The sequence below is a fragment of the Mustela putorius genome, unplaced genomic scaffold (assembly GCF_011764305.1).
Source record: "Mustela putorius furo isolate JIRA1106 unplaced genomic scaffold, ASM1176430v1.1 tig00001093_pilon_pilon_pilon, whole genome shotgun sequence".
NCBI classification, from domain to species: domain Eukaryota; kingdom Metazoa; phylum Chordata; class Mammalia; order Carnivora; family Mustelidae; genus Mustela; species Mustela putorius.
The window spans coordinates 916621-929878 of record NW_025421565.1 but is presented as its reverse complement, the minus strand read 5'-3'; the positions used below and the strand labels follow the sequence as shown (position 1 = coordinate 929878).

The window sequence follows — 13258 nt, the reverse complement described above, 5'->3', positions numbered from 1 at the left end:
AGGGGAGACCCGTTCCCTCCGCTCTCCCTTTATTCTTCCTGGAGGCTGAGCTGCCCACTAGCCGTGCCCATCACTGCACCCCGATGTGCGCTGTTAATCAGTCCTGACTTGCTCTGGCATTCACGAAGTGTCTTCAAGAATTCTCTGCTTTTGTCTTATTTAACGGAAAAAAAATTAAAAAATTAAAAAAAAAATAATTCCCCTCTTGAAGGTTAGCGACTTGTTCAGAATCACCCTGTTAGTGGCAAAGACTAAAAGTGACTCCTGACTCGTGAGAGAGAACTGTTTGCTTTTACACGCAAGGAAAAGCAAATTACATTTACAGTTCCTTTTGAAAAATGGCAACAAACAAACAGAAATTGAAACCTAGACCTTTCCTTAAAGCACTGCTTTTTATAGCTTTCTGCGGAATCACTAACCAAGGGTTTAGTAACAGTAGGGAAATTGATAAACGGGTTAGTCGGAGTATTTTTTGAACAGTTTTGGTGAAGAGTTAATGTTATTTCACTGGGTGTATTGTTTGGTCTGAACTAGTTTATTTAAACATTTTTGTGTGTGTGAGCATCAGGGGAGGCTTAAACTGTTAAATCCTCAGGGAGCAAATATTTACATTTACCCAGTGAAAAACGTTATGTCCAGGAGCTACTACATGATGATATCAGAGTCATGTTATATAAGGGGTGTTTCAGCATCCGAAGGTCGGAGGTACTGACGTTCTTCCTGTCTGTTGGACGTGTGTAGTTTCTAGGGCAGGAGGATTCTGGAGCTGCTAGGCACGCCAGATCTTCCATGGCCCCTTCCCTCTTGTAACCCAGCACATCTTCAGAGTTGTCTGCTTTTATCCAAGACAGCAGAAAATCAACAAGTCCCAGGTAAGTTATTTGTTCATTCCCCACCTTTTTTTTTTTTACAGTGGACTTTGTGAGATTTGTAGGATTCCACATGTTAAGATGGGGAAAATTAGTAATTGATAAAAATCTAACTTTACAGAAAAATATAAAGTAACATCAGGAGCAAGGCCAGGTTGGCTTATCGATGCATACTGATCATTATATATCTTAGAGTTTCTAAGGTGATCCACAAATACATCTCTGCTGTTTCTGATAACCATGGAAAAAGGAAGACACTGTATTTGGATACACACAGGCATTTTTTTTTTAAACACTAGAAGTTCTTGAAAGGTATAATTTTTGGTCTTAACATAGGGCCACATAGTGGATAACCTTCCAGTGACATGTATATATAATATAATATAACATTATATTATATACAATATATATTAATATGTATAAATTATCTTATATATTATATATATAACTATATATTATTAATATGTATAAATCATCTTATATATAATATATAACATAATTTATACATATTAATACATATATTAATATATGTATTATTACATATATTAATACATATATTATTAATATATACATTTATACATATTAACATATAATATATAATATAATCTATACATATTAATATATATAAAATATATAATTTTATATATTATATAATGTATATATATTAATTATAATTATTTTAAAATAAATTATATAAATATATAAATATAATATATAAATATTATATAAATATAAATTATATAAATCATATAAATATATAAATGTATAATTTTAATATATTAATTTATATATTAATTATATAATTTTATATTATATTATTATAGATTATAATTATATTTTATATATAATATATATTATATATAATTATATATTTATATAATAATTATATAAATATTTATATATTATAAATATAATTATGTATAATATAATTGTATGTATTATAAATATAATTATATAATATAATTATATATTATAATTAATATACATATTAATATGTATAAATTATCTTCATGAATCCTGCAGGGATTGCCTAAAGCCATTCCTCACTGAGAGTAAGAGGGTGCAAGAGATAGTTAAAGTAGTGCATTTATAATAGTCCTATTTGGTCCTGCTATAAAAGCTGGTATGTTCAGAGGAATGAATGGCCTGCATGCCTGTTAGAAAAACTCTCCGTGAGGACTTTAGCCAGCTTGTGGCAAAAGGGACTGAGGCAGGTTTGCTGGCTCTGCTGGTTCTGCAGTTCTTAACAAGGTCTGCCTGCTTATTAATAAGTACACAGGTAGAGGAGACTCATTCTGGGTCTCCTAGCATATAGTGTTGGGTTCTACAACTACCACCAAGGCATTTTTGTTCATGGATGGATGTCAGATTAGTTGTTTAAAAAGAGAGAGAAAAAAGGAGGAAACCAACGTCTTATACTACAGCATCATGTTGATGTCACTCTCTAGAACATTTTTGTTTTCCACTTTTGTTTTAAGTAATCATTATGCCCAGTGTGGGGCTCAAACTCGATGACTGTGGTATCAAGAGTTGCCTGCCAAGCAGCCAAAACAAGCCAAGCACCCCTCTCTATGTTTTATTTTTAATGTGATCTTGTCTTAAATATTCTTATATAAACCAAATTCTTAATTTCAAGGTATTTTGTAATCAATCCCCTGTGTAAGTTAGTACACCTCTGCATTACCAGTTTCTTTTTTGTTGAACATCATAGCATCTTAGCATTCCACTATATGGTCTTAATTTTATTTTACTTACACAAACTAAAAGGACATTTTGTTTCTAGTATTTGCTTTTATAAATTAAGTTTTACAGAATCCTCTTAGTTATAGCTATGTTATAGCTTAGTTGCACTAAACCTAGAATTCTCTACTGTGCATTGGGATATTGGTGCTTGGACTGTGTAAACTACATTTTATACTTACCCTGATGCCTGTTAGGCTTTTCCCTAGGAGATCCTACAGGAATTTTGGAGGACAGGGTTACTGGAGGACCAACTTCTTTCTTCCTGTTTGCAGAATGATTCCTTAACAGCACCCCAGCAGTGGCTCTTCACCTTGGTCACTAGTGGTACACTACAGCTTCTTTTATTGGATTATTTAAAAATTGAGATATAATTCACAAATCTTTAAATTCACTCCCTTAAGAGCAGAAAATTCAGTGTTTCAAATATATTCACAAAGTTGTGCAACCAACACTAGTATCTAATCCCAGCAGGTGTTCTCACTCTCCAGCTTCTTTTAGCTCTCTCACATGTAGCCATATTGATCCCTCTCTGACAGGCAGCACCAGCTGAGCAGGATACCCCTCAGAGGTGTTATCCTCCCCCTCATACCTTTCTGACAGGCCTGCAGGAACTGGACGGCTCCCCTCTGAAGGTCTGAATTCCAGTTCTGCTGGTTCTTCTCTCCCTATGTATGATAACATGCCCCCGGCACCTCCCTGCTTCAGGTGTGGAATCCTCTCTTGAGGGCTAAGTTTGGATTCTTCAACTTCTTCCATCATGTTACCCTGGGGCGGTAGCTGCCATCTGCCATTATCCCTGTTACCCCGGTGTTCACTTTTGCCTTTAAAATACCTGGTTTTGGGGCACCTGGGTGGCTCAGTCGGTTAAAGCCTCTGCCTTCGGCACAGGTCATGATCCCAGGGTCCTGGGATTGGGTTCTCTGCTTGGGTGGGGAGCCTGCTTCCCCCTCTCTCTCTGCCTGCCTCTCTGCCTACTTGGTCCCTGTCAAATAAGTAAATAAAATCTTTAAGATAAAATCAAGATACCTGCTTTAATCTATTCTGTTAAATTTCCTCTCTTGGGGCGCCTGGGTGGGTCAGTTGGTTAAGCCTCTGCCTTCAGCTTAGGTCATGATCTCAGGGTTCTGGGATCAAGTCCCGCAGCAAGTTCTCTGCTTGGCAGGGAGTCTGCTTTCCGACCCCCACCCCCACCTGCTTGTGATCTCTCTCTGTCAAATAAATAAATAAAATCTTTTAAAATTTTCCCTCTCTTGTCATATTTGGTTTCTGTTCCCATCTGGACTTTGACGGATGTAAACATTCTTGTATGTACATCAGTGGAAATTAATTGCATTATTATAAAGTAATGTGTAGTTGTGGAACTGGAATTGCCAGATTAAAATTCCTTCAGAGGGGCGCCTGGGTGGCTTAGTGGGTTAAAGCCTCTGCCTTCTGCTCAGGTCGTGATCTCAGGGTCCTGGGATTGAGCCCCGCATTGGGCTCTCTGCTCTGTGGGGAGCCTACTTCCTCCTCTCTCTCTGCCTGCCTCTCTGCCTACTTGTGATCTCTGTCTGTAAAATAAATAAATAAACAAATAAATAAATAAATCTTTAAAATTCCTTCAGAATTTGATAAATATTAACCTCCAGTGAGTTTCCATGAATTAAACCCTCAGTAAAAGTGAGTAGGAATAAGTATTTTCTCAACTTGAATTTTCTCAAGTTGAATTATATCTCAACTCTTTTTAAAAAAAAAAAAATATGAGTCTTATACTTCAAAATGGAATTTTACTTATTCATAATTTCCCCAGATTGGAAGTTAAGGTCACTTGGCTGGGGAAGAAATAAGTGAAGTGTGGTGAATTCATACCATGGAGTAGAACCTGGGAAATAAAAGTCAAAACTGTATTGGTATACGAAGCAACACTGATGAATCTTAAATGTATTGTATTAAGTAAAAGATAACAGATTCATAAGATTATACATGGTAAGATTCCATGTATGTGACTTTCCAGAAAAGGGAAACTGTAGGCATGAAGAAGAGATAGTAGCTGCCAAAGGAGAAGAGTGGTGAGAAAGTTTAATTTCAAAAGGGTAGCATGAAGGAATTTGGGGGGCTGTGATGAAACAGTTCTGTATTTTGACTGTGGTGGTGGTTACACAGACCTATGCATTTGTCAAAATTCATAAAACTACAGAATGAATTTTTCTGTACAGAACTTTTAAAAAATTAAATGTCAATGATATCTTTCATGTTTCTATTTAAGCATTTGCATTGTTTCAATTCTGATAATGGACTTTTATATACATTTGTCATTCATTTTCACTTTATATATTGTCATTCATTATATTAGTGCTTAGTTCTGTATCCTGTTTTAAAATTTTCTTTCTGTTGATTTAAAGATCTCTCTTTAAATTAATACATCTTTTCTTTCAAATAGTAAAAATAGAATTTCCTGGTTTATTTGTTTTTAGCTTTTAAAAAATAGAACTGAGTTGTTATTTTTCTAAGGTATCAGATACTTAATTTATGGTTTCTAATTTTGGTGACACAACGTGTCACCTCTATTTTTATTAACTTAGTGTTTTATTTTAAATCTTGAATCCATGTGAATTGTACCATGTGTGATCTATGTACATAACTTTACACCAAATTGTTAGGAAGGGATTGCTGTTTGGAATGTTCCATTGTTTCCTCAGTACTTTGAAGTGCTACATTTATTATACTACATTCAAAACAAACACCTAATCATGGCTTTGTTTCCATGAAGTAGATGGCAAACTATCTTTAGTCGAGTAAAATTATGCATATTGATACTTATTAGGAATTCTTCTTTTTGAAATGTTTTCTGTTACTTTGGATTTTTACTTATTCCAGATGAAGTTGAGAATGTTTTTTGTGAAGTACACTTAAGGCATACAAAAATCAAAGAGAAAAAGATGTATATAAGTTTATGAGATTCATAGTGGAATGTTTTCAAAGAATATTGATTCTCTGAAAGGGATCTTTCATTTATTCAATAACCTTAATGTCGCAGAGGAAAGAATATGTTTATGTAAATGAATATATTTATTTTTGGACTGTTTTATGATTTATCTACAATTTTCGTTTCTTGCTTTCATGACTTTTGATGAACTAGTTTTCTTGACCTCACCCTTGTCCCCTGGCTTTTCATTTTCTGAGAGAATCGCTGATGGTGTCAGATACAATTTTTTTAAGCATTCTTTTATGGGTTTTTTAAAAAAATATTTTATTTATTTATTTGACAGACAGACATCACGAGTAGAGAGGCAGACAGAGAGGGTGGGGGAAGCAGGCTCCCTGCCAAGCAGAGAGCCCGATGTGGGGCTGGATCTCAGGACCCTGAGACCATGACCTGAGCGGAAGGCAGAGAGGCTTTAACCCACTGAGCCACCCAGGCGCCCATAAGCATTCTTTTACTGTATTGGTGGAATCTACTTCCTAGCATTTGAAAAAGTGAAGGTTACATGCAGGTTCCCGTTCCCTGACAGCTCTAAATTGCACACTTGCAGAGAACTCAGCTGTAATCTGTAAGCTGTGGGGAGTCCCTGACGGGCTCTGACTGCTTGGAGAGCTATCTCAAGCGCCCCAAACTTTCTCGGGCTGGATAGAAGATTGCACTCTCAGCCAATCTCGCACCAGGGGTAGCGGGGAAAGGTAGTTCAATTGGTAGCATTGATTGCCCGGACTGCCAGGTTCTGAGCATGCCTGTTTCTGCGCATGCCTAGTTCCGCCCTCTGCCTCTGTGCACTTCCTTCCACCGCTCCGTCCCGCCCCCCCACCTTCTATTCAGGTCTCGCGTGGGAGGCGATTCCTGCGCCGCTGAATGTCCGCGCTTTTCCCGGGCCAGTCCCTCCCAACGAGGAAGCGACAGGTGAGCCCGGAACAGCTGGACAAAGGCCGAGGTGTGGCGGGTGGCGCTGCGCTGCTGCCGGGGCGGGGGGGGGGGGGCGGGTCACGAGTCGGTAGGGGGTCTGTGCCCAGTAGTGTGGAGGAAACCTGCGGCCCGCCCGCGGCAGGACGGGGACGTCTGCATCAAGACTAGGGGTCGGAGACCCCCATGATCGGCCCCTGCGGGGAGCGTGTGGGGCTGTTTGTGGAGCCCCATTTTGGAGGCCGAAGGAGGAGGGCGTGTGCGCGTGCACGGTGGGTGTGCGGAACCCTTGGGTGGGGGACGGCGCTGCGGGGAGGACGTCTTCGCGTGCGCGGTGGGTGCTTACGTGCGGTGGTCGGGGAAGCGGGGCGCGCCCACCCCGGGCTGTGCGGTTACCGCCATGGCCGTGCGGTTACCGCCCGGCCTAGGGGAGACCCGTTCCCTCCGCTCTCCCTTTATTCTTCCTGGAGGCTGAGCTGCCCACTAGCCGTGCCCATCACTGCACCCCGATGTGCGCTGTTAATCAGTCCTGACTTGCTCTGGCATTCACGAAGTGTCTTCAAGAATTCTCTGCTTTTGTCTTATTTAACTGAAAAAAAAAAAAAAAAATTAAAAAAAAAAAATAATTCCCCTCTTGAAGGTTAGCGACTTGTTCAGAATCACCCTGTTAGTGGCAAAGACTAAAAGTGACTCCTGACTCGTGAGAGAGAACTGTTTGCTTTTACACGCAAGGAAAAGCAAATTACATTTACAGTTCCTTTTGAAAAATGGCAACAAACAAACAGAAATTGAAACCTAGACCTTTCCTTAAAGCACTGCTTTTTATAGCTTTCTGCGGAATCACTAACCAAGGGTTTAGTAACAGTAGGGAAATTGATAAACGGGTTAGTCGGAGTATTTTTTGAACAGTTTTGGTGAAGAGTTAATGTTATTTCACTGGGTGTATTGTTTGGTCTGAACTAGTTTATTTAAACATTTTTGTGTGTGTGAGCATCAGGGGAGGCTTAAACTGTTAAATCCTCAGGGAGCAAATATTTACATTTACCCAGTGAAAAACGTTATGTCCAGGAGCTACTACATGATGATATCAGAGTCATGTTATATAAGGGGTGTTTCAGCATCCGAAGGTCGGAGGTACTGACGTTCTTCCTGTCTGTTGGACGTGTGTAGTTTCTAGGGCAGGAGGATTCTGGAGCTGCTAGGCACGCCAGATCTTCCATGGCCCCTTCCCTCTTGTAACCCAGCACATCTTCAGAGTTGTCTGCTTTTATCCAAGACAGCAGAAAATCAACAAGTCCCAGGTAAGTTATTTGTTCATTCCCTACCTTTTTTTTTTTTTAATAGTGGACTTTGTGAGATTTGTAGGATTCCACATGTTAAGATGGGGAAAATTAGTAATTGATAAAAATCTAACTTTACAGAAAAATATAAAGTAACATCAGGAGCAAGGCCAGGTTGGCTTATCGATGCATACTGATCATTATATATCTTAGAGTTTCTAAGGTGATCCACAAATACATCTCTGCTGTTTCTGATAACCATGGAAAAAGGAAGACACTGTATTTGGATACACACAGGCATTTTTTTTTTAAACACTAGAAGTTCTTGAAAGGTATAATTTTTGGTCTTAACATAGGGCCACATAGTGGATAACCTTCCAGTGACATGTATATATAATATAATATAACATTATATTATATACAATATATATTAATATGTATAAATTATCTTATATATTATATATATAACTATATATTATTAATATGTATAAATCATCTTATATATAATATATAACATAATTTATACATATTAATACATATATTAATATATGTATTATTACATATATTAATACATATATTATTAATATATACATTTATACATATTAACATATAATATATAATATAATCTATACATATTAATATATATAAAAAAATATAATTTTATATATTATATAATGTATATATATTAATTATAATTATTTTAAAATAAATTATATAAATATATAAATATAATATATAAATATTATATAAATATAAATTATATAAATCATATAAATATATAAATGTATAATTTTAATATATTAATTTATATATTAATTATATATATAATTTTATATTATTATATTATTATAGATTATAATTATATTATATTATATATATATATATATATATATTTATATATTTATATAATAATTATATAAATATTTATATATTATAAATATAATTATGTATAATATAATTGTATGTATTATAAATATAATTATATAATATAATTATATATTATAATTAATATACATATTAATATGTATAAATTATCTTCATGAATCCTGCAGGGATTGCCTAAAGCCATTCCTCACTGAGAGTAAGAGGGTGCAAGAGATAGTTAAAGTAGTGCATTTATAATAGTCTTATTTGGTCCTGCTATAAAAGCTGGTATGTTCAGAGGAATGAATGGCCTGCATGCCTGTTAGAAAAACTCTCCGTGAGGACTTTAGCCAGCTTGTGTATTTAAAGTTGCACAGCCAGTGGTTCAGAGCTAAATTCTCTGGTAAGTATGTCTGAGCTTCCCAGTCAAATTCTTCCCATAGAATTCTGTCCTGGTCTTTTCCCTCTGCTATTGGGATCTATCCAGGTAAAGGTGGCCAAAGATTTAATTGTAATTGCTTTCCTCGAAGAACTGCTGCATTACTCTACTGCAGCTCCTGGGGCAAGTCTTCTTGTATCAGTCTTCTAATGCCTCTTTCGTGGAGTCTTCCTCATTGAGCCGTATGGTTCGGTTCCAATTTTTTATCCTTTGTATACTAGATTTATCATCATATCAATACGCAAACATTGAAAAGATAGGTAGAGAGTTGAATAGTACTGTTCATTGTTTTGAATACTTCTAGAAATGTATAAATTATCTTCATGAATATGCAATGGTCATTTCCCCCCTCAATTGACCAGTAACTTGGGATCTATTCATATATAGTTTAGCCCTTTTATTGCTCTATTTTTCCCACTGTACAGTACCCTATATTCTAAATACTATATTTTATTGATAGGCATTTAGGTAATTTCCACTTTTCATTAATATAAATGCTGCTGTGAATATACTTGTTCTCTCTGGATAGATGCAAGTGTGTCTCCAGACTCTGGAGCAGTGCTTCTCAAAGTTAGGTTCTTTGGCCAGAAATGGCAGTATCACCTTGAAACTCGTCAGAAATGCAGATGTTTATGTATGCTCCCAGACCTTCTGGAAGAAAAATTTGAGGGCGAGGCCCAGCAACCCATATATTTTTAAAAGATTTTCTTTATTTATTTGACAGACAGAGATCACAAGTAGGTAGAGATTCAGGCAGAGAGAGAAGGAAGCAGGCTCCTCGCTGAGCAGAGAGCCCAATGGCGGGGCTCCATCCCAGGACCCTGGGATCATGACTTGAGCTGAAGGCAGAGGCTTTAACCCTTTGAGCCACCCAGGTGCCCCAGAAATCCCTATTTTTAACAAGGTGTGCATATGATGCTCATACACATCAAGTTTAAGAATTACTCCTCTATAGTACAATGATTAGAATTTTTGAGTTACAGGATATGAGCATTTCTAATTTTTCTAGGTAAACTTATTCATTAGAAGACTACTTTTCCTCTCTTCTCTCCAGATATAAAAAGTATTTTTACACTAAGGGGTGAAAACTTTAATTTCCATTTTTCTGGTTGTTGAGTTTTTTTGACTTTCATAAATCTGGCTTTTTAAGTTCTTTCAGGCTATGGAGTTTTGTAAGAATTCTTACGTATTTTAGGTGGTAATCTTTTTTTTTTTAAGATTTTTTTTTATTTATTTGACAGAGATCACAAATGGGCAGAGAGGCAGCCAGGCAAAGAGAGAGGGGAAATCAGGCTCCCTTCTGAGCAGAGAGCTCGATGGTGGGGCTCAATCCCAGGACCCTGGGATCATGACCTGAGCTGAAGGCAGAGGCTTTAACACACTGAGCCACCCAGGCGCCCCTAGGTGGTAATCTTTCATGATAATTTTTATCAATTTTCTTCTCTCCATATGCTTTGTCTTTTAATATAGTAGTATTATTTCTGGAAATTTTACATTGTGATACAACCCTTTTGCCTCTTCTATTTTTTATTATTGTTTTCCTGACCCTGGGGGCCTGATGACATTTTTCTGTTTTCTGTCTTTTTTCTAATAAGACTTTTTAAAAATATTTAGTAACTTAATCTAGAATTTTTTTTAGTATAATGTGATAAGGGATCTGATTTTATATTTGAGCATCTCTAAAAAATAAGCAGAACAATAAAAGGACTAACACAATGCACATGAGTGGGAATGCCTGCCATGTTTCTTCTCCATTATGCACGTTGCTGACTTTGGACTGGGTGGTTTTTTTCATGTTCACAAAGTATCCTTGGAGTCTTATTTTATTGAAAATTAGAATAATTTTTCCAAAGTCTTTCTTAACATTTAATGGGAATGATGATATAATTTTTTTAGATCTATTATTTTTCCATATGTCTTAAAAACTAATCTTTATTTTTTAAAAGAAGTCCTACTTGGTCAAAGAGTGTTACTCTTTTGATGATAACTGTAATTCTGTTTGTCAGTATTTTTTTCCATAACCTTGTCTATAGTATTCTTAATCATTTAAAAAATATTTAATTTGATTTCACTCATATGTGTAATTTAAGAAACAAAAGAGATGAATATATGGGAGGGGGGAAAAGGAGAGGGAAACAAGCCATAAGAGACTCTTAAGGACAGGACAGACAGGGCTGGTGGAGGGAGGTGGTGGGGATAGACTATATGGGTGATGGTATTAAAGAAGGCATTTGTGATGAGCACTGGGTGTTGTATGCAAGTGATGAATCACTGAATTCTGCTCCCGAAACCAGTATTTCACCGTATGTTAACTGACTAGAATTTAAATAAAAATTTGGAAAAAATATTTAATTTGTTCCGTATTATTCCTAATGGCTTTTCTAATTTGTTTGGACTAATATTTATCACAGATAGTATTTTATTCTTCATGGATCAGCTCTTGGTTTTATTGATTTTCACTCTGTTTTTTTCCCTTTAAAAAAAAAAAGATTTGGGGTGCCTGGGTGGCTCCATGGGTTACGCCTCTACTCCTGCTCTGGTCAAGATCTCAGGGTCCTGGGATCAAGCCCCACATCGGGCTTTCTGCTCAGCAGGAAGCCTGTTTCCTCCTCTTTATCTCTCTGCCTTTCTCCCTCCTTGTGATATCTCTCTCTGTCAAATACATCAGTAAAATCTTAAAAATTTTTTTTTTTATTTATTTGAGAGAGTGATCATGGGCATGCCTGAGCCCAGGAAGCCGGGCACAGAGAGAGGAAGAGGGTGTCTTACACAGATTCCATGCTGAGCCTGGAGCCCAATGTGGGGATCAGCCTCACAAGCCTGAGATCATGACCTGAGCAGAAATCCAGAGACTGATGCTTAACTGACTCTAGCACCCAGGCGCCCCTCCACTGTTTTTTTTTTTTTTTTAAAGATTTTATTTATTCATTTGAGAGATCGCAAGTAGGCAGTGGGTGGGGCTGGGGGTGGAAGCAGGCCCCCATCAAGCAGAGAGCCCGATGCGTGGCTCAATCCCAAGACCCTGAGATCATGACCCGAGCCGAAGGCAGAGGCTTAACCCACTGAGCCACCCAGGCTCCCTTCCACTGTTATTTTTATTAACTCCTGCTTTTACCTTTATTCTTTCCTTCAGATATCTTTGGTTATAGGATGTTTTTTGTAACTTTTTTTTTAAAGATTTTATTTATCCATTGGACAGACAGTAGTAGTAGACACAAGTAGCCAGAGGGGCAGGCAGAGAGAGAGGAAGAGAAACAGGCTCCCCGCTGAGCAGAGAGCCCGATGCGGGGCTCGATCCCAGGAGCCTGGGATCATGACCCAAGCTGAAGGCAGAGGCCTTAACCCACTGAGCCACTCAGGTGCCCCTTTTGTAACTTTTTTTGAAGATGAGTTTATTGTAAAGCTCTTTGTTATGTCCATGTAAGGATATAATTTCCCTCTACTACTACTTTGGCTGCAGAATCAGTACCAAGTATCAATATGTGGTGCTTTTTTTTTTTTTTTTTACACAGGCTTCCGTTTCCTTTCTGATGCCTTCTTTGATCACTAACCTAAAATGTATTTTATTTTTTAATCTTATTTTTTAATAAAGATTTTTATTTATTTATTTGACAGACAGAGATCACAAGTAGGCAGAGAGGCAGACAGAGAGAGAGAGAGAGGAGGGAGCAGGCTCCCCGCCAAGCAGAGAGCCAGATGCAGGGCTTGATCCCAGGACCCTGAGACCACGACCCAAGCCGAAGGCAGAGGCTCAACCCACTGAGCCACCCAGGTGCCCCTTTAATCTTATTTTTATACATACAACAAATGTATTAAAAAATCCACAGATTGTAAGTGTAGAGCCCAGTGAATTACCACAAATCTAATGCCCGCATAACTAATACATAGGTCAGAGCAAACACTGGCAGCACTTCTAAAGCCTCCCTTGTGCTCCTCTCACAATCCCTACCTGTTACTACGCTGGTCATTCATTTGTGTGTAATCAGTGGCTTCAGTGGTAGCATTAAGTAGTGAAATGATGAAGACCATCTGGCCCTCAAGACCTAAAGTATTTGCTGTCTGGCTCTTTACAAGGAAGACTTTCCAGATCCTTGGATTAGTTTATTAAATTTATTAATGTTGCCATCTTTTGTGTCCTGTTTAAAATTAATTTTCCTACTCTAAGGCCAGATAGATAATCTCCTCTGTT

At 37.3% G+C, this 13258-nt stretch overlaps 1 long non-coding RNA gene across 1 annotated transcript in view; it reads left to right on the top strand.

Annotated features, from left to right (window-relative positions):
• The first annotated feature begins 6393 nt into the window (after window positions 1-6393).
• LOC123386960 overlaps window positions 6394-13258 on the top strand; it is a 73178-nt gene continuing 66313 nt past the window's right edge. Inside the window, exons 1-2 of the long non-coding RNA XR_006608768.1 lie at window positions 6394-6517; window positions 7657-7787. This is a non-coding gene — a long non-coding RNA (uncharacterized LOC123386960). The remainder of the gene's footprint in view (window positions 6518-7656; window positions 7788-13258) is intronic.